The sequence below is a fragment of the Castanea sativa genome, chromosome 2, assembly GCF_040712315.1.
Source record: "Castanea sativa cultivar Marrone di Chiusa Pesio chromosome 2, ASM4071231v1".
Classification (NCBI taxonomy): Eukaryota; Viridiplantae; Streptophyta; class Magnoliopsida; order Fagales; family Fagaceae; genus Castanea; species Castanea sativa.
This window is the reverse complement of record NC_134014.1, coordinates 35,383,181-35,406,592: the sequence shown is the minus strand read 5'-3', so window position 1 is coordinate 35,406,592 and position 23,412 is coordinate 35,383,181.

Genomic DNA, 23,412 nt, shown 5'->3' with positions numbered 1-23,412 from the left:
AGTTTAAGGTTGCTAAGAACAAGGGTATGAAAACTTCTTTTCTTCTTGAAATATATTTGTTACAGATTCCCACGAATTCCTGGTGTGTGGATTCAGGTTGTACTAATCATATTTACAATTCTTTGCAGGGGTTTCAGGAGACCAGAAAGCTGAATGATGGAGAATTGTTTCTTACCTTAGCGAATGGGAGTAGAGTTCCGGTTGTATTTTTTGGTGTTGTTAATTTATGTTTCGAGTCTAGGGTTTTAATATTGCAAGACTATCTGTTTGTACCTAATGTTCATAGAAATTTAATTTTTGCTACTTAATTAGGTAAACATAGGTATTGTATTATCCTAAAAGACAATGTTGTAATAAAGAAGGATAAAATGTTTATCTGTTCTGGCAATATTGTTGATGATCTTTATATTTTAACTCCTGATAAGCATGAATTATACAATTCTGAATTAGATAATAATTCACATGTGAAATCATTAAAGAGAAAGTTTCCTTCTACTAGTGAAGCTTATCTTTGGCACTTGCGTTTGGGTCATATTAATTCAAACAGAATTCAAAGACTTATCAAAGATGGACTCTTGGGGCCCATGGACTTTGATGAATTTCCAGTTTGTGAATCTTGTTTAGAAGGTAAAATGACCAAACGACCTTTTAATGCAAAAGGTAGAAGAGCTCAAGATTTGCTAGAACTAGTACATTCCGATGTATGTGGTCCTATGTCAATCCAAGCAAGAGGTGGTTATGAGTATCTCATCACCTTCATTGATGATTACTCTAGATTCGGTTATGTGTACCTAATGAAACAAAAGTCTGAAGCTTTTGACAAGTTCAAAGAGTTTAGGGCTGAAGTTGAAAATCAATTGGGTAAATGCATAAAGGCCATTCGATCTGATCGAGGTGGCGAATACCTTCTTGGGGATTTCAAGGATTACCTAATTTAAAATGGGATAATATCCTAGTTGACTGCACCTAGAACTCCACAACAAAATGGTGTAGCAAAAAGAAGGAATAGGACTCTTTTAGATATGGTTAGATCCACGATGAGTAATTCGACTCTACAAATTTCTTTTTGGGGATATGCCTTAAGTACTGCAATGTATCTTCTGAATTAGTACCTTTGAAGTCTGTTCCTAAAACACCTACAGAGCTGTGGAATAGGCGTAAGCCTAGTATGAGACATCTTCATATTTGGGGTTGTCCAGCACATGTGTTAAAAGGAACGTCGGACAAGTTACAGTCTAAAACAGAAGTTGTTTTCTTTGTAGGGTATCCAAAAGGAACAGTTGGAGGTTTATTCTATAGTCATAAGGATAATAAAGTGTTTGTTAGCACAAATGCCAAATTCTTAGAAAATGACTATATGAATAATTTTACTCCTAGAAGTAGAGTTGTCTTAACTGAAATGAATGAATATATAGTTAAACAACAAATAGATGAAACTAGGGATGATGTGGTTGTATTGAATACACCACAAGATACTACCCATGAGATGTCTAGTACACAAGAGCCTCATCGTAGTGGGAGAATTGTTCGGCCTCCTGTGAGATTCATAGGTTTGGGAGAAACTTATGAAGCTATCTCAAAAGAGGCTGAATCGGATCCTTACACTTATGATGAAGCAATGAATGATATAGATGCACATCATTGGGTCTAAGCTATGAAATCTGAACTGGATTCTATGTATTCCAATCATGTATGGGATCTTGTAGAGGCACCTAACGGCATTAAACCTATTGGTTGCAAATGGGTTTACAAGAGGAAGAGAGGGATATATGGAAAGGTTGAAACCTTTAAAGCAAGACTAGTGGCGAAAGGGTATACACAAAAAGAAGGCATTGACAATGATGAAACTTTTTTGCCAGTAGCCATGCTTAAATCTATCAAAATTCTTTTATCCATTGCTGCTCATTATGATTATGAGATTTGGCAAATGGATGTCAAGACCGCATTTCTTAATGGCAATCTTGAAGAAGAAATCTACATGATGCAACCGGAAGGTTTCGTAGCAAAGAACCAAGAGCATATGGTATGCAAGTTGAAAAGGTCCATTTATGGACTTAAGCAAGCATCTAGGTCATGGAACATCAGATTTGATCAGACAATCAAATCATTTGGTTTTGAACAAAATCTGGATGAACCATGTATGTACAAGAGAAATCAAGACAAAGTAGTAATGTTCCTAGTGCTTTATGTTGATGATATTCTAGTAATTGGGAATGATGTAAAGGTAATGTCATCAGTAAAGGTTTGGTTGTCTAGCCAATTTGATATGAAGGACTTGGGTGAAGCTAACTATATTCTAGGGATCAAGCTTTGGCGAGATTGAAAGAATAAGATGTTAGGTTTGTCACAGGCTGGATATATAGATAAGGTTCTAGAACGGATTAGCATGCAAAACTCCAAGAAATGATTACTTCCTTTTAGACATGGAGTTCCTCTGTCTGATGACCAAAGGCCTAAGACTCAAGAGGAAAGAAATTTGATGAGACAAGTTCCCTATGCTTCTGCTGTGGGAAGTCTCATGTATGCCATGCTTTGTACTAGACCAGATATTTGTTATTCAGTTGGCATGGTCAGCCGATATCAATCAAATCTAGGACATAAACATTGGCAAGCTGTAAAGCATATTCTCAAATATCTTAGGAGAACAAGAGATTATATGCTTGTTTACCGGTGTGAGGATTTGATTCCCATTCGCTGCACAAATTCAGATTTTCAGTCGGATCTAGATTTCAGAAAATCCACGTCAGGATGTGTTTTCACCTTGGGAGGTGGAGCCATAAGCTGGAGGAGTGTTAAGCAATCTTGTATTGCTGACTCCACCATGGAAGCCAAATATGTTGCTGCTTGTGAGGCGGCAAAGGAGGCTGTTTGGCTCAAGGAATCCTTTCTGATCTTGGTGTTATGAGAATTGAGCAAGTTCCTATTACATTGTTTTGTGACAATAGTGGAGCTATTGCACAATCCAAGGATCCAAGGAATCACAAGAAAGGAAAGCACATAGAGAGAAAGTATCACATCATTTGAGACATTGTTGCCCGTGGAGATGTGGTAGTAGCAAAGATTGATGGTGCAAAGAATCTAGCGGATCCCTTTACGAAAGCCATGCCTCAAAGGACTTTCGAGTCACATTTGAAGGAGATGGGAGTTAGATTAGTGCACAATAGTCTTTAGTGCAAGTGGGAGATTGTTAGGATTAGTGTTCTCAAATCCTATTGTATGATGCTATGTATGCTATTATGTATGACATTATGTATGACTTAATGTTGTATTTAATAAAGTTGTTTTATTATTATCTGAAATAATGGTAACATGAATATTGAGACCTTATCATATAATCCATGAGATGCATAGTATGTGATTTATGTGAAAAGTCACAGAAGATATAAATCACAAGTTCTTTGTAAACTCAAAATTTATGTTCGTAGTCGGTGATGAAATTGGGCTTTTCATCTGCGAAGATTATAACATATCAACTAAGATGATTTGTCTTGATCATGGAAATTGAGATTTCTAGTTGGTATGTTGATATGTTTTAAGAGTTAAAACATATTGAACTGGACTAGTGTGAGATTTATTATTCTCCTAACGACTGTCAAATGAATAATAAACTCACGACTTATATTTGCATGAACTCTTAATCCTAAGAGAATAATGGACTTGATCATGAAGTGTGGGTTGCTTTGATATATTAGGAGTGAGGTATAAAGAAACAATCAAAACCTCAGTATGTTGGGCAACCACATTTAGTGTTGTGGAACATATATTCTCAAGATGGAATTCATAGTCTCTTAACGAAGATACAAAATATTCCCTTGAGATAAGTTTAATGGTTTTGTTATTCAGAATGTTAAGCCTAAATACTTTAGTATATTGATGCTAGAGTATATATTTATGAAATTGGATTTCATAAATATATGATGAATAACTTAAAGGATTAAACCGGGTACTCAAGGATAAGATGTAGTAATTTACAAAGTGGCAGTCTACATTCATGACTTTGTATTACTATGAATATTTTATGAAGGGGTTGCATGTACAATAAAGTCTTGGGACATAATTTATAAATAAGGCCTAGAGTGCAACTATATTTATATAGTGGTATTAAATATAGTTAATGGTAACTTTGGACTTGTCAAGAGTTGACATAAAACCACAAGGCCCATTGGAGCTAGTGTCTTATTGGTCCCACTCCAAGCCACATACTAAAGCCCAATTGGAAAGACCCAAAAGGCCAGTCCAATTAGATAATCAGTTAGATACAAAGGGAGAAAGATACAGAAATTTCTGTAGAGAATTCTTGAATTGAGAGAACACTATTGTGAAATGGTGTGTGTGTGAGAGTGAGACACTCTAACATTCTCCTTTGTAAACTGATTGAGAGACCACACATCTTAGGCATAAAGTGGAATTGGAGTGAAGATTGAAAGTATTCCCGAGAACTTCTAATCTTTGGTTTTGAATTTCATCTCTCCAAGGTACGCTCTCTTGTTCTAGAATTCTGAAACTTACATAGTGCATGTTATCGATTGTGAATGAAGTAGATCCGTTAATTTTCCGCAGCATATGTCTTGTATGAGATACAAACCATGTTTAATCCGATTATCCTACACCAACATCAAAGGTATAACATATTTCAAAGTCAGTTCCAGTTGGGCTTCACTTCAAACTGGCGTGTCTTTAATTTAGCTGCCATAATCGAATGTACATGACCATGATGTTTGGTCGAAAAATCGAGAAAATATGTATTCCAATGTTATGGTGATTTAGGCTGTGGGGCTACGTAATTTGTAAAAGTGATGGTTCCGAGAGCGAAGCTCTAAATGTTTATGGGATGCGATTCTTTTACAGGGTTCATGACAGCTTTTCCTTGTGTAATCTCTTCTATCCAGCAGTCACGGATTATGTGAAGAGTGTTTTGACTAGCATCCTTGAACATGACCAGCAATAATAAACACCTTGATGTTTAATGTTTTCTAGTGAAGGACCAAGCACAATTAAACAGATATAACAGTGAGCTCAAGCCACCAACATCAAGGGTCTAACAGATTTGAAAGCTAGTTCCAGTTGGGCTTCATTTCAGACTGGTGTGTCTTTGATTTAGCTGCCATAATCGAACATACATGACCACGATGTTTGGTTGTACAGGGTACTAAATATGTATTCTTGTGTTTCAATGTTTCAGGCTATGGGGCTATGTAACTTGTAAGAGTGATGGTTCTGAGAGCAAAGTGATGCTTTTAAACTTTAAATGTTTATGGGACTCGATTGTTCGACAGCTTAGTTTTTGGTTTCAAGATGGCTTTACCATGTGCAATCTCTTCTAACTAGCAATCACGAATTTTGGGAAAAGCATTTTGATGGCATCCTTGAAAATGACCAATGATAATAAACACCTTAATGTTTAATATTTTGGGGTGAAGGACCAAGCATAACTAAACATATACAACAGTGAGCTCAAGCCACCAACATCAAAGGTATAACAGATTTCAAAGTCATTTCCAGTTGGGCTTCACTTGAGACTGGCGAGTCTTTGATTTAGCTACCACAATCGAATGTACATGACCACGATGTTTGGTCAAACAATCGACTAAATATGTATTCTAGTGTTATGGTGATTCAAGCCGTGAGGCTGCATAATTTGTAAGAGTGTTGGTTCTGAGAGCAATATGATAATTTTTACCACGATGTTTATGGGACACGATTGTTTGGCGGCTCAATTTTAGAGTTCAAGATGGTTTTTTCTTTTGCAATCTCCACTAACTAGCAATCACAGATTATGGGGAGAGTGTTTTTATTGGCTTCCTTGAAGAGGACCAACAATAATAAACACCCTGATTCTTAATGTTTTGTGGTGAAGGTCTAAGCATAAGTAAATGGATATAATAGTGAGCTCAAGCCACCCACATCAAAGGTATAACAGATTTCAAAGTCAGTTCCAGTTAGGTTTACTTCAGACTGACGTGTCTTTAATTTAGCTGCCATAATCGAATGTACATGACCACGATGTTTGGTCGAACAATCAAGAAAATATGTATTCCAGTCTTATGGTGATTCAGGCTGTGGGACTGTGTAATTTGTAAGAGTGATGGTTCCGAGAGCAAAGTGATGATTTTAACCTCTAAATGTTTATAGGACGTGATTATTTTACAACTCAGTTTCAGGATTTGTGATGGTTTTCTCTTCTAACAAGCAGTCGCGGATTATGGGGAGAGCGTTTTGACTGGCATCCTTGAAAAGGACCGACAATAATAAACACCCTGATGTTTAATTTTTTGTGGTGAAGGACCAAGCACAATTAAACAGATATAACAGTAAGCTCAAGCCACCAACATCAAGGGTATAATAGATTTCAAAGTCAGTTCCAGTTGGGCTTCACTTAAAACTGGCGACTCTTTGATTTAGCTGCCATAAGCGAACGTACATGACCACGATGTTTGATCGAACAATCGAGTAAATATGTATTCTTGTGTTTCAATGTTTCAGGCGATGGGGCTGCGTAATTTGTAAGAGTGATGGCTCTAAGAGCAAAGTGATGCTTTTAACCTCTAAATGTTTATGGCACGCGATTGTTTGACAGCTCAGTTTTAGGTTTCAAGATGGCTTTACCATGTGCAATCTCTTTTGACCAGCAGTCACGAATTTTGGGAAGAGCGTTTTGACTGGCATCCTTTAAAATGACCAACGATAATAAACACCCTGATGTTTAATGTTTTGTGGTGAAGGACCAAGCACAACTAAACAGATATAATAGTGAGCTCAAGCCACCAATATCCAAGGTATAATAGATTTCAAAGTCAGTTCTAGTTTGGCTTTACTTCAGACTGGCGAGTCTTTGATTTAGCATCCATAATTAAACCTATATGACCACGATGTTTGATTTAACGGTCGGGTAAATTTGTATTCCAATTCTATAGTGTCATATTAATTGGCTATGATTACAAGTGATATTTCAGTGTTTCAAGCTGTGGGGCTACGTAATTTATAAGAGTAATGGTTTTGAGAGCAAAGTGATACTTTTAATGTTTAATGTTTAATGACCAAAGATAATAAACACCGTGATGTTTAAACACCTTGGAAATGACCAAAGATAATAAGTACCATGATGTTTAATGTTTTGTGAAAGACCAAACACAATTAATAATTTAAATTTAGCAAAATTTTAGTGTGAAAGGCTAAACACAAATAATATAGCGAAGTTTCAAGATGACCGAGTTCAAACTTTGAAGGCACGTCACCAACCACTATTGTAGCACCAATTGTAGTCATATCAAACGCCTTCAAAAAACCACGTGTGCTAATAGACGCGGCTATTCATCCAAGTGATGTTTGCAATTCTGCACATGTTGCTCAATAGCTCGACACTGTTTTACACCCACACTCACATGAATACACAATTGTGCAATTGGATGTACAGATGTCCCATTTACATCTAATGTTGCAACTACTGCCCACGTTTGATGTGACATTGGGAACATTTAAAATCCTGTTCATGTAGTATTTTTCCAACCTGTATTGACATGGTCCAAGACCTAATAACTGAAATTGTAATGTTTGGACCATGAATTGAGGTTATAAATGCACCACAATAATGATCTTCTTTCTACCCCCACTAACTTTGTAGATTGACTAAGCTATGAGCCGCAATGCCTCAACATCAAATTGTACAATGCGAAACAAGTTTGGATCTACTTCAATAAATGGATTATCACAAGTTCCAACAGATCAACAACTACAGACATACATAGACCACTATGGAGGGAAATAGGTTGGAAAGAAGAGAGATTTCATTAATATGCCAATATACACGTACGAGAGTCTTGGAAGCGTCGAGCACATCATGGTTGGCAAACCCATAAAACTAAGTATAGATACCACCGCAATAGAGTTCCCGTAGCAGAACCACCCTGGTCAACCCTTTACGAGAAGAGGTGTGAGTGGAGGTGTATTGTTGATGGCACAGGTTACGAGTTCCTAGGGCACGCTCAGCCAAGTCACTTAGAGATGAACCTACCAACATACTTACTCATCTTGAACAAGAGAACAATCAAATGCAAAGGTGACTAAACCATTTTCACGCAATCCAAAAAGCTACGAAGCATCTAAAGGGGAAGGCGCAAGAGCGAGCCATCAAGTATATTAATGAAATTACATCATTAGATGATGAAAGAGATATTTTAGAATTCTCAAATTCAAGCAATGATGATTTCTAAAAATTTCTACCTACGAACATTAGATGTTGTTGTTAATGTGTACACATTCTATGCAATACAGAATGTTGTTGTTAATGTTTGACAAATGATGATTATGTACATTCCACTTTTGCAACTCTAAAGATTAACTGTTCATTAGTTTTGGCTAAATTTATATGAAATCAGTTTCTCATTTTTTCCCTACTGTTCTTTGTTGCTACATATGATTCTTGTGCTTTGGTTGGACAATGTCCTCTGCTTTGTAATGTAGGAAAAACCTTAGGCAGTAAAGTGCCTCCAGTTAGATATGTTGATGTTTCCAATATTCTGTCTGCGTAATTTGAAATGTTACACGCATAACACTCATTACCCAAATTAGATTTATTGCACATTACTTGTAGGAAAATTTAAAAGATTCAATACATACAGACTCATCCAAACCACATAGACCAACCACACATATGATTCAATAATACAAATAATTCATTTATATGTGTTGTTTGAGTTGTTGTACCATATACCCATATCTGTGTATCTTAGTTTTGCTAGTGTACTACTTTATATAGATACATTACATACAGACTCATCCAAACCAGACTAACCACTCATTCACTGAAATCCATATGGCTCACACAACACACTGTCATAGCGATATTTCATTTACTTAGAAATAGGGTAAAAGCCTAAAAGCCTCTAAAATGTGTCATTCAAGTTATTGGTTTGCTGTAGCATTGCTCCAAAGCTCCCAAATGTTGCAATTGTGATGATCGGAAGCCATTGATGTAAACCTTGGAAACATAGTTTTCTTCATGTAATTTTACATTGATGTTAAGAAAATGTAACTAAATTTTGTACCCGCAAAGACTCCCTAAAAGTTTGTAAGGGAATATAGGGATAAACTCTCCAATGTTGCTACACTCACTGCTCGAAATAGTAGCATTTGGAAAGTGAGGAAGGATAAGATAAAACTTGGCACTGTTCAGCCAAGTTATGTTCGTAATTTTGCATGTGCTGCTCAACAGCTCAGCACTGTTGAACCATGTCCATTCATATCATCCACGCTCACGTGAATACACAGATATGCAACCTTTTGCAATGCATTGTTTTCAAGGATGTAGAGGATCCCTCAAAAGTTTAAGCAAAATTTTGGGGGTTAGCTATCCACCATTGCTACACTAATGTTCATAGTTCGGCATATGCTGCTCAACAGCTCAGCACTGTTGAACCCTAACCACAAGTACCCATCCACACTCACGTGAATACATAGATGTGCAACCCTTTGCAAAGCACCGTTTTTGAGGAGGCAGAGCATCTCCTGAAAAGTTTATGCATCAATTTTAGGGGTGAGTTGTCCACCATTGCTACATTAATGTTCGCAGTGCTACATGTGCTGCTCAATAGTTTTGCACTGTTGAACCCTATCCAGTCATATCACCTACACGCACATCAATACATATATATACATTCTTTTGCAATGCACCATTTTCAAGGATGCAAAGCATCCTTGAAAAGTTTATGATACATTTAACACAACTCAACACTGTCTCATCAAGTCAAGCCAGATAAAGCACAGGAATACTGAATAGTCTTCAAGTGAATAAATACGCAACCTCTTTTTGCAGTACACATCACTAGCCTGCTACTATAGCACAAGCTATAGCCATATCAAGCAGCTGCCTCAGCGAACCACATGCACCAACAAACGCCACTGTTCAGCCAAGTCATGTTCACAGTTCTGCATGTGCTGCTAAACAACTCGCCACTGAAGAATACACTGTCGAGTCATATCATCTTTATTCATGTGAATACTTGCCCTTGTAAAACTCCTATATAAAGTCCCATTTACATCTACCCTTACAAAAAATCTACACATACCAATCTGAAGTCACATTTTCTAATGTCAACGTGCAATTGGATGCTACATTGTTTTCCAGATAACTATAAGCGGGAGAGAGATTTTGATGAGATGGAATACTATGCTGGACTACGGCAGGAGTGGGAGTTTCGCGTGAATGAGTCCAATGCTCTGTTGGAAAAACATATGGAAAATACGTGTTTGTATCTTATATAAAACACGCGCAGCAAAAAAATTAATGGATCTACTTCATTTGCAGTTGATAACATGAGCTATGTAAGCTTCAGAATTAGAGAACAAGAAAGTGTACCTTGGTGCGGTGAAATTCAAAACCGAAGATCAAAAGCACTTAGGAACACTTTTTAATCTTCACTCCAATTCCACTTAATGCCCAAGATGTGTGGTCTCTTAATTAGTTTCCAAGAAGAGAATAGGAGAGTGTCCAATATTCACATGCAAACCATTTCATTCCTTGTGTGAAAAAATACTTATGAAAAGGTCTCATCAAAACCCTTAAATAAAATTCTGTATGTTTCTCTCCTTATATATAACTGATTATCTAATTGGCTTAGCCTTTTGGGCCTTTCTAATTGGGCTCTTGTGTGTGGCTTGGAGTGGGACCAAAAGGGAATAATAAGACATTAGCTCCAATGGGCCTTGGGCTTTTCTATCAACTCTTGACAAGTCCAAAGTTACCATTAACTATATTTAATACCACTATATAAATATAGTTGCACTCTAGCCTTATCTATAAATTATATCCCAAGACTTTATTGCACATGCAACCCCTTCATAAAATATTCGTAGTAATACAAAAGTCATAAATGCAGACTGTCCCTTTGAAGATTACTACATCTTAATCCTTGAGTACCCGGTTTAATCCTTTATGTTATTTGTTATATATTTATGAAATCAAATTCCATAAATATATACTTTAGTAACTCCTTACTAAAGTGGTTGGGCCCAACTCTCTGAATAACCAAAACCATTAAACTTATCTCAAGGGAATATTTTGTATCTCCGTTAAGAGACTATGAATTCCGTCTTGAAAATATATGTTCCATCAACACTAAATGTGGCTGCCTAACATACTGAGGATTTGATTGTGACTAATAGATCTCACTCCTGATATATCAAAGCAACCTACATCTCATGATTAAGTCCATTATTCTCTCAGGATTAAGAGTTCATGTAAATAGAAGTCATGAGATTTATTATTTATTTGACAATCGTTAGGAGAATAATAAATCTCACAGCGGTCCAGTTCAATATGTCTTAACTCTTAAAACATATCAACATACCAACTAGAAATCTGCATTTCCAAGATCAAGACAAATCATCTTAATTGATATGTTATAGTCTTTGCAGATAAAACGCCCAATTTCATCACCGACTACGAACTAAACTTCTGAGTTTACAAAGAACTTGTAATTTATATCTTCTGTGACTTTTCACATAAATCACATACAATGCATCTCATGGACTATGATAATGTCTTAGTTCATTTATAGATAGTCTCATATAATTAAACAATTTAATTATTAAATAGATGCCAATAAATTGGGTTTTAGGGCATAAACCCCTACAATCTCCCACTTGCCCTTAAAGACAATTTATCATATATCTGACACTTATTTCCCTTTAGAGTAATTCATAATCACTCTAAGGCAAGGCTTGGAAACAAGTTACTTCCAAATTTATTGCATAAATTATATTTTCTACTACTACTATTTCTCATGTACTCATATCTCTCTAATGAGAAGATATCATTTACACTTAATGTGTATCTTCACCACCTAGAGTGAACACATATCTTGAAGTTCAACTTCATAATGTGTATCTTCACTACCAAGGATGAACACATATCTTGAAGTCCAACTTCATGAATCACAATCAAACTACAAATCAGTATTTGCACATCCAGTAATGATCAAAACTTCATTTCTGTGGACAAGCATATAACACTTTATTCCCATAAGATATTTGAGTATATGCTTTACTCCCACTAAATTAAATGATCTTTGATTCAATTGATATTTGCTTACTATGCCCACCGTAAAATAGATATTTAGCCTAGCATGTAGCATAGTATAAAGACTTCCTATCTATTTGATATAAGGGACCGTCTTAATATGCTATTCCTTTTATATGTCTTAGGACCACAATCCTATATAAAGGAACTTCAAACTTAAAAGGAAAGAATCTTTTCTTGAAGTATTATATGCTATACTTGGCTAGAATCTAATCTATTTAAGCAGTTTGAGATAGACCCAACATCCTAATTTCTGAATTATAACAAAATTTAATTCTTAGGATGTGACCAGTCTTTTCCAAGTGCTTTATATCAAACAGGACTAGACAACCAAAAACACATTGATGACAATAAATCAACATCATTCTAAATGAATAGAATGTCATCAACATACATTAAGAAATTTATTATTCTATATAGCTATACACACATAAGGCCTTTTAATATTTGATCAAAATCAAACAATTTGATTTCTTGATTAAAGATAATATTTTATGATTTAGGTGCTTGCTTTAATCCTTAAATGGAATTTAAGGAACTTGCAATCTAAATACTACCGTTTCTTTGCTATGTACAAGTCTAGTTACATCATATAGATGTCTTCCTCAAGATTGCTACTAAAAGAAGCTTTCTTGATATCCATTGCCATATTTCATCCAAATGAAATATAATGGATAAGAGAATCTAGATAAAGTCAAACTTGACTATTGGTGAAAAAATCTTTTCATAGTCGAACCATTTCGTTCTGAATAAATATTTTCACCATTAGTCTTGACTCTGAAGGTTTGTACCTTCAAATCTATCAATCTCAATTTTTCTTGTAGACCTATTTGAGAACAATAGGCTTAATGTCATTAGGCTCCTTTACAAGTTCTAGACTTTAAATAAAATCTAATTCTATTTACATAACCTTGATCCAATAATCCATATTCATACCATCTATAGCCTCTACGTAGGACTGAGGATCAAATTCATATCCTTGTGGAATTACTTCAAAAGTCTATCTCAAAAGTATGAATTTATATGGTAATTAACAATCCTCCCACTACAATATTGTACTTGTGTAATAGCTATATATTTAGAATAATGCCTTGTGGTGTATCTCATACAACCATCTCATTTCTAAAATGTATTCTATAGTTGTCTTAAAACAAATTCGGACATTTTTGTTCTAGAACAATTCTATGTATAGCTTTAATATTATTCACATAGTCATCATCAAGAACTTTTGTATCTGTACTTTACAAACACCTTATCTTCTATATGACTACCAAAACAATCTTTTGCAATTCCCTTTGGATACCCAACATAAACACACATTTTTCTATCTTTTGATTTCAATTTGTTAGACTTCCTTTCTAGCACAAGTGCTGGACATCCCTGAAAGTGGAAGTATCAAATACTAGGTTTTCACCCAATCCACAATTTGACTAATGTCCTAGGAACAAAATTTTTGAAATCAACTCTAGAAAATGTATAGTAAAACATAGAGTATATCTCCAAAAGAAATAAGCAAATGGAAATACTAATCATGTACTTTACTATTTCTAAAAGAGTCTTATTCCTTTGTCATATATGCATTGACTTAAGGAAGTCATTGAAACTACATTCCTTTTCAATAAAGGAGCCCTAGATCATATTATCCTCTAAATATAATTCATAGACTGAGAATTTAACAAATAATGGTTCTAAAAGCCCATCTTTCATCAATCTTGAATATCATTTAGATTAATAAGATCAAGACATAAGTGCCATAAACATACAATACCAAAGGATGAAAACTTTCTCTTTAAAAAGTAAAACATGTAAATCTCCATCTAGAAAACAATCATGGACAAAACTTAGCTTTACCAAAATGGAAACACTTTCCTTTTGGTCATACTTTTGAGTCTAATTTCCTTTTGGCAACTACTAGGGCAAATAGCTTGCCCAACTGTTTGGTATTTTAATTCCTCTTCTTACCACCTTTTCCTTTCGGTCTAGGCTAAGAATTTGAATTAAATCATATTGATCCTAGCCTTAGCTTTTAGGATGTCTTCCGTTGTGTAGAACTCACTCATCAATTTAGATAATATAAAAGAAATTTATTTTCAAAACAATCTGAATTGGTCAAATGATTCTAACATGGACTTATGGATCATATCCATATGAGATTAACATTTAATCTCTACATCCAAGAATTCCAATTCATTTTAAAATGAAAATATTTTCATAAAATGATATAGAATTGGAACTACTTAAGCTTTTCTTGGCACTCAATATGACTTATATTAAATATCTTCTAGTAGCACGATATTTCATACCAAACATCTCATTTAGAGTTAATACAAAGTCTAAGTCTCTCATGCTGTAGCACATTTGAGATAAAAGCCAATGTAACATATTAGCATTTCAATGGAGATTATGATCATATCATAAGCCATCTTCCATCAATGCATCATGCATAGGAAATTATGATTATGTTGAATTGAAACATATATATGTACTTCAGCTCCTTAAGCACCATGTCCAAAATTATATCTTAATTAATGTGATTCAATAAAAAAAATAGTTAGAGAACAAAAAATTTATGGCAACTTCAATTCAAGACTATGAACATAATTACAGGGACATTATATTTTGCATCCATAACCATATAGTATAAAACCCGAAAAACATACTATACTAGGTGCAATGACAACTTAATCCCGCAATTAATATTCCTCAGCATAGAGTGAATACCAACCACTACGATCAGGCGAGAATTACTCTCATTATTAATGCTATCATGGTAACTCTTACCAAACAAAATAATTTGCCGCTATTTCTTTGGCCTCTAAGTGATAATAGCAAGAACTCAGCATAGAGGATACTATCAAACTTAGTCTAGTGTACACCATTGCCTAGAATCATGTGTAGCCACATTTCATCCCTTTAAACAGGCTTATTATGTAGTGCCATGATACAAAACACCCTCTGCATGGAATGCAAAGCTCGAGGCTAAGACAAGGTGTTTGATCAAACTACTATAAACCAAGAAATTCAATCCTGTAGTACCATGAAATAAATACTCTCCGCATGGAATGCTAAGCTCGAAGTAAAGACAAAGTATATATTTCACACTACTATGAACCAACAATGGAAGCCATGAGATCCAACCATTGTATCTCTCTGCCACTAGAAATTTTAAAACAAGTGGATTGTCCTAAAAACATTGTGATCTAATCACAAATTTAACCCTACACATCAAATGTGTTTAATTGTTTAAATTCGATGTGATGTTACTAAGTCACGTCACTTTAGTGTAACGAATATTCGCTTAATCACAAAGAAGTTTAACCTTGTAATCCGTGAAGTAAATACCATTCGCATGGAATGCAAGACTCGAAGTCAAGACAATGTATTTATTCACATTATAATAAACTTAATAAAAGGGTTATTTAAGCACTGCCACTCGTTATTTGGGTTTTTCTTAAATAATTGTGATTACATCACAACTAATAACCTTGCACTTGTTCAAGACTCTAATCTCATTAGAATCACTAACTAAAATGGAAGTCCTAAACTATTTAGGATTTCTTAAACACTAATGAATCAAAAATTAGTTATATAGAACTCTTTCCTTAATTTACTAAATAAAAGATTCTAATCTCATTAGAAATTATATAACTTTTTAATTAGAATTTTAATCTCATTAAAACCCTCTAATTAAAATAAATTAAGGATTTTTAATCATAAAACAATTTAGGACTAAGAGTTCTATTTAACTAACATCTTTGATCTCGGTAGGTCTTTTAGTTAGATAATGATTAATAAATATCCTTAACTTTTAAGGACTATAAAATTAATCATATAGCCTTGCTTTTATTAAAGTTTTAACACTTAGTCAAAAACAAGTGAAAATTCAAAATTCAGTGCCTTTGATCGGTCGAAAGGAATTCTCAATCAATCGAGACTCGCAAAACTGATTTTTTCAGAATTTTCAGGTAACCGTTTTTGACATCTTTATTGTTTAGCCATCAAAAACACTTTTTGATTTTATCAACGAAAATTTACAGATCAAGAACCATAATAATGCTAGACACGTGAAAAAAAAAATCCTAATCTCATTAGGAATAAATTTCATTAAACTAGCATTAACAAATATAAATATATATAACGTAATAAAAACCCTTATTACATATAAAAATCCATATTATATTATATATAATATAATATACAAATTAATATATGTAATATATATTTATTACACTTTATATATATATATATATATATATATATATATATATATATATATAACCTTCGGATGGTAGGAATCCTTTATTCATGGATTCAACTTTTCCATGACCATTATTTATACAAGACAAAAGAGTACTTGAAAAGCCAAGCCATGCAACATAAGTCCAAGCCATGAAACAAAGTCTAAGCCTTGAGATATATTCCAAGCCATGAAACAAAGTCTAAGCCTTGAGATAAATTCCAAGCCATGCAATCCGTATGAACAAAAACAAAGGAGAATAAGCCAAAACATGCAATGAATATGAACCAGTGCCATGATGGTTCGCGCACATGACAGTTTTGAATTTCAAAAAACTGTATCCTCTGCATCGTTATCACACACGGTTCCTCTTCAATAGCATTATATCCTTGTGCAGACACGGATATATATATACAAGTGATGCAATTCTCTTCATTATATCCAAATGATACAAAAAATTGAAAGACAAAAATAACAGTTTTTCTTAAATTCTAAAATTCAATCACACATTATACAATCATGATATGAAAACCTGGCTCTGATACCAATTGAAGGAAAAATTCTGGTTTTGTATCTCATACAAAATACATAGCGGAAGCAACAAACAAGGATCTATTTCATTCATGATTGATAATGTGCACTATGTAAATTTCAGAATTTAAGAACAAGATAGCATACCTTGGTGTGGAGAAATTCAAAATAAAGATTAGAAGCACTTGGGAACACTTTTAATCTTCACTCCAATTCCACTTTACGCCCAAGATGTGTGGTCTCTCAATCAGTTTTTCAAAGGGAGAATGAAAGTGTGTCTCACACTCTCTCACACACCGTTTCTTATTTATCTAATAAAAATTCTGTATGTTTTTCCCTTTAGAAGTAACTGATTATCTAATTGGGCTGGCCTATTAGGCATTTTCAATTGGGCTTTAATGTGTGGCTTGGAGTGGGACCAAAAGGGACCAATAAGACACTAGCTCCAATGGGCCTTGGGCTTTTCCGTCAACTCTTGACAAGCCCAAAGTTACCATTAATTATATTTAATACAACTATATAAATATAATTTCATTCTAGGCCTTATTAATAAATTATATCCCAAAACTTTATTATGCATGCAACCCCTTCATTAAAATATTCGCAGTAATCCAAAGTCATGAATATAGACTGCCACTTTGAAGATTACTACATCTTAATCCTTGGGTACCCGGTTTAATCCTTTATGTTATTCATCATATATTTATGAAATCCAATTTCATAAATATATACTTTAGTAACTCCTTACTAAAGTGGTTGGGCCCAACACTCTGAATAACTAAATCCATTAAACTTATCTCAAGAGAATATTTTGTATCTCCATTAAGAGACTATGAATTCCATCTTGAGAATATATGTTCCATCAACACTAAATGCGGATGCCCAACATACTGAGGTTTTGACCGTAACTAATAGATCTCACTTCTGATATATCAAAGCAACATACATCTCATGATCAGGTCCATTATTCTCTCAGGATTTAGAGTTGATGTAAATAGAAGTCGTGAGATTTATTATTCATTTGACAGTCGTTAGGAGAATAATAAATCTCACAGCAATCCAGTTCAATATGTCTTAACTTTTAAAACATATCAACATACCAACTAGAAGTCTCCACTTCCATGATCAAGACAAATCATCTTAATTGATATGTTATAGTCTTTGCAGATGAAACGTCCAATTTCATCACCGACTACGAACTAAACTTATGAGTTTACAAAGAACTTGTGATTTATATCTTCTGTGACTTTTCACGTAAATCACATACTATGCATCTCATGGACTATGATAATGTCTTAGTTCATTTATAGATAGTCTCATATAATTAAACAATTTAATTATTAAATACATGACAATAAATTGGGTTTTAGGGCATAAACCCCAACAAAAGCAACCTACATCTCATGATTAAGTCCATTATTCTCTCAGGATTAAGAATTCATATAAATAGAAGTCATGAGATTTATTGTTTATTTGACAGTCATTAGGAGAATAATAAATCTCACAGCGGTCCAGTTCAATATGTCTTAACTCTTAAAACATATCAACATACCAACTAGAAATCTGCATTTCCAAGATCAAGACAAATCATCTTAGTTGCTATGTTATAGTCTTTACAGATGAAACGCCCAATTTCATCACCAACTACGAACTACATTTTGAGTTTACAAGGAACTTGTGATTTACATCTTCTGTGACTAAATCACATACAATGCATCTCATGGACTAAGATAATGTTCCATTAGTACAATTGAGATAGAAGCCAATGTTACATTTCAGCATTTCAATGGAGACTATGATCATATCATAAGCTATCTTCCATCAATGCATTATGCATAGGAAATTATGACAATACTGAATCGAAACATATTTATGTACTTCAGCTCCTTTAAGCACCATGTCCAAAATTATTTCTTAGTTAATGTGATTCAATCAAAATAGTAGCTAGAGAATAAAATTTATGACAACTTTATTTTGAGACTATGAACATAATTATAGGGACATTATATTTTGCAACCATAACCATATAGTATAAAACCCAAAAAACATACTATACTAGGTGCAACGACAACCTAATTCCGCAATTAATATTTCTCGAAAGTGAGGTCATACCAATCACTATGATTAGGCAAGAAATATTCTCATTATTAATGCTATCATGGTAACTCTTACAAAAAAAAATTTGCCGCTTTTCCTTTAGCCTCTAAGTAATAATGACATAGCTCCTTTGGGAGGTTAACATTACACTTAGTCTTGTGTACACTATTATCTAAAATCATGTGTAGCCACATTTCATCTCCCTTTATAGTGTTTAAACTTGTAGTACCATGAAGCAAAACACCCTCCTTTGGGATCGCGAGGAATATACACCAAGACGAGGTGCTTGTTTACACTACTTTAAACGGGTAAGTTCAATCTTGTAGTACCATGAAGTAAACACCCTTCTTTGGGATTGTGAGGCATATACGCCAAGACGAGGTACTTACCCCACACTACTATGAACCGATAATGGAGGCCGTGAGATTCAACCCTTGTATCTCTCTCCCACTAGAAATTTTAAAACAAGTGGATTGTATTGAAATCATTGTGATCTCATCACAATTTTAACCCTACACATCAAATGTGTTTAATTGTTTAAATTCAATGTGATGTTACTAAGTCATGTCACTATAGCGTAACAAACATTCGCTCAATCACAAAGAAGTTTAACCTTGTAATCTGTGAAGTAAATACCCTCCGTATGGAATGCAAAACTCGAAGTCAAGACAAGGTATCTTTTCACAAAAAGGTTATTTCAACACTCTCACTCGTTGTTTGGGTTTTTCTTAGATAATTGTGATCCCATCACAACTAATAACCTTGCACTTGTTGAAGACTCTAATCTCATTAGAATCACTAACTAAAATGGAAGTCCTAAACTATTTAGGATTCCATAAACACTAATGAATCGAAAATTAGTTATATAGAACTCTATCCTTAATTTACTAAATAAAAGTTCTAATCTCTGATAGGCCAAAAACGTATTGACCCCTTGTGATGGATTAAGTTGATTAATTAGCCAAGTTTATTAATTAATCAAATTAACATGAAAACGCGTGGTAGCACAAAAAAATCACCAATAAACTAAAGTGCAGCGGAAAGTAAATTTGACACGGTGATTTGTTTACGAATGGGGAAAACCTCTAAGGCAAAAACCCCACCAGGTGATTTTAAGGTCACCACTCCTGAAATTCCACTATTATCATAACAAGTGGTTACAAGTAAAGGAATCCCAAGTATCTTACCAATCTATAGTTGAACCTTACCCCAATAACCAATTGGAATTGTTTTGTAGTGACAATTTCTCCTTTTAATGCACGGCTCCCAAGTACGTGACTAACCAATTGCCTGGATCCCAATACACGACTTCAATCACCAACTAGAGAAGATTGTTGGCTGCAAAGTTCTTCAATTCATCCACACGATGAAGATCAAGAAGATGCTTGGTTTCAAAACCTTGCAGTGCATATTACACAGAAACTTCTTCACAAGAGAGATGAACTAAGACCAGAACTTTGTCTCTAGTCACAATTTGCTTGAACAAGGATTTCTCAATGCTTGTGCAACTTGTGAACACTTTGACGGCCCTTAAAATAATCATTTTATATGTCTAGGGTTAGGAGAAAAGAAGGCCCAAAGACACATCCACGGATTGGAATCAAAATAGAACTCAAAATCTGTTTTTCTTAAACCTTGATAGATAGAGGTGTCAAGATTGCTGTCGAGCAGCTATCAAGCCATGGGGCTGGAATAGCTCTTTAAACCTCGACACATACTAGCTGTCGAGTTTTAATGAACTTGCACTTTTCAGCTTGTTTCTTGGACAGACTTGATGACTTCAACACTTGATCTTGAAACACAGTTTCTTGAAGCATAAAACTCATCCTAAATCTACCTAAATACAAGTAAAGTGTATTCTGTCAAAGGATTAGCCAATTACATAAAAGAATGACATATATTCTAAACAAGTGAAACACATATTTCCTAACAATCTCATTAGAAACTATATACCTTTTAATTAAGCCTTAATCTCATTAAAACTTCTAATTAAAATAAATTATGGACTTTTAATCATACAACAATTCCAATCTCATTAGAATGTTTATTAAAAGACAAGTCCCAAACTATTTAGGACTAAGAGTTCTATTTAACTAAAACCATTGATCTCATTAGGTCTTTTAGTTAGAACCATGTGTAATCTCATCACACACATCCTTGTTCTTTATATATGTGAAATAACACTTAGAAATTTTTTTGAATACCCAGTTCTCAATCGATCGAGAATGTACCTCGATTGATCGAGAAAAGTTTTGGCTGCTCGATCAATCCTCGACAGATGCTCGATCGATCGAGAAAAATTCCATGAAGCTCAATTGATGCTCGACAGATCCTCGATCGATTGAGAAAAGTTCTGTCAACTCAATTGATGCTCGACAGATGCTTAATCGATCAAGTGTCACGAACTTTGAATTTCCCAGAATTTTTCTAAGACAGTTTTTTAACGTTTTAATGAACAAAACAACCATCATTTGAACATAATGGACAGAGATTGATATCTAAACTGAATATCATTGATGCTATAGCCTTAAAATTCAGTTTAACATACCTAAACTCAAAATTTAAACAACATCATAACATAAAAATCAGTTTTCATCAAATCATAGTTTCAACAACCATGCAAAAAATTAAATTTCACACAAACTATTGTCACTAATTCCAAAACTCACAAAACATGTTATACAATTCGAAATTGAAGACCGCTTCGATACCATTTGTTGGAAAAATACATGAAGATATGTGTTTGTATCTTATATAAAACATGCGCAGCGGAAAAATTAACGGATTTACTTCATTCGAAATTGATAACATGTACTATGTAAGTTTAGAGAACAAGAAAGCGTACCTTGGTGCAGTGAAATTAAAAACTGAAGATTAGAAACACTTGGGAACACTTTTTAATCTTCACTCCAATTCCACTTAATGCCCAAGATGTGTGGTCTCTCAATTAGTTTCCAAGGAGAGAATAGGAAAGTGTCCAACACTCACATACAAACCATTTCATTCCTTGTGTGAAAAAAACACTTATGAAAAGGTCTCATGAAAACCCTTAAATAAAATTCTGTATATTTCTCTCCTTATATATAACTGATTATCTAATTGGACTAGCCTTTTGGGCCTTTCCAATTGGGCTCTTGTGTGTGGCTTGGAGTGAGACCAAAAGAGACCAATAAGACACTAGCTTCAATGGGCCTTGGGCTTTTCTGTCAACTTTTGACATGTCCAAAGTTACCATTAACTATATTTAATACCACTATATAAATATAGTTACACTCAAGGCCTTATCTATAAATTATATCCCAAGACTTTATTGTACATGCAACCCCTTCATAAAATATTCGTAGTAATACAAAGTCATGAATGTAGACTGCCACTTTAAAGATTACTACATCTTAATCCTTGAGTACCCAGTTTAATCCTTTATGTTATTCATTATATATTTATGAAATCCAATTCCATAAATATATACTTTAGTAACTCCTTACTAAAGTGGTTGGACCCAACTCTCTAAAAAATTAAACCCATTAAACTTATCTCAACGGAATATTTTGTATCTCCGTTAAGAGACTATGAATTCCGTCTTAAAAATATATGTTTCATCAACACTAAATGTGGCTGCCCAACATACTGAGGTTTTGACCATGACTAATAGATCTCACTCCTAATATATCAAAGCAACCTACATCTCATGATCAGGTCTATTATTCTTTCAAGATTAAGAGTTCATGTAAATAGAAGTCATGAGATTTATTATTCATTTGACAGTTGTTAGGAGAATAATAAATCTCATAGCGGTCCAGTTCAATATGTCTTAACTCTTAAAACATATCAACATACCAACTAGAAATCTCCATTTCCATGATCAAGACAAATCATCTTAGTTGATATGTTTTAGTCTTTGCAGATGAAACGCCCAATTTCATCATCGACTATGAACTACATTTTGAGTTTACAAGGAACTTGTGATTTACATCTTCTGTGACTAAATCACATACAATGCATCTCATGGACTAAGATAATGTTCCACTAGTTCATTTATAGATAGTCTCATATAATTAAACAATTTAATTATTTATGACATGCCAATAAATTGGATTTTAGGGCTTAAACCCCAACACGCTCTGCACGATGATCTCATGCAACTCGGAGCACCTCTTGTCGACCATATCTCGCTCACATTGCCACGACGAAACATGCACCAATATGAGCGTGCCGTGGCTAAAATAAAAAAACGAGAACAATCTTATGATACTTCGTAGGTGCAAGTATCACATGCTACAACTTGCAGAAGAGCTGGCCGCCACAAGCAACAGGCAACTCACCTCAGCGAAATGTAACAATGTCCTTAACTATGAGGACTACCTATCAGAATGAATGCCTATGTGATGTGTGTATTATGTCTACAGGTTAAGTTAATAATGTTAGTAGTTTTACTGTTTGATATGCAATGCATGCATATTGGTGGCATCAG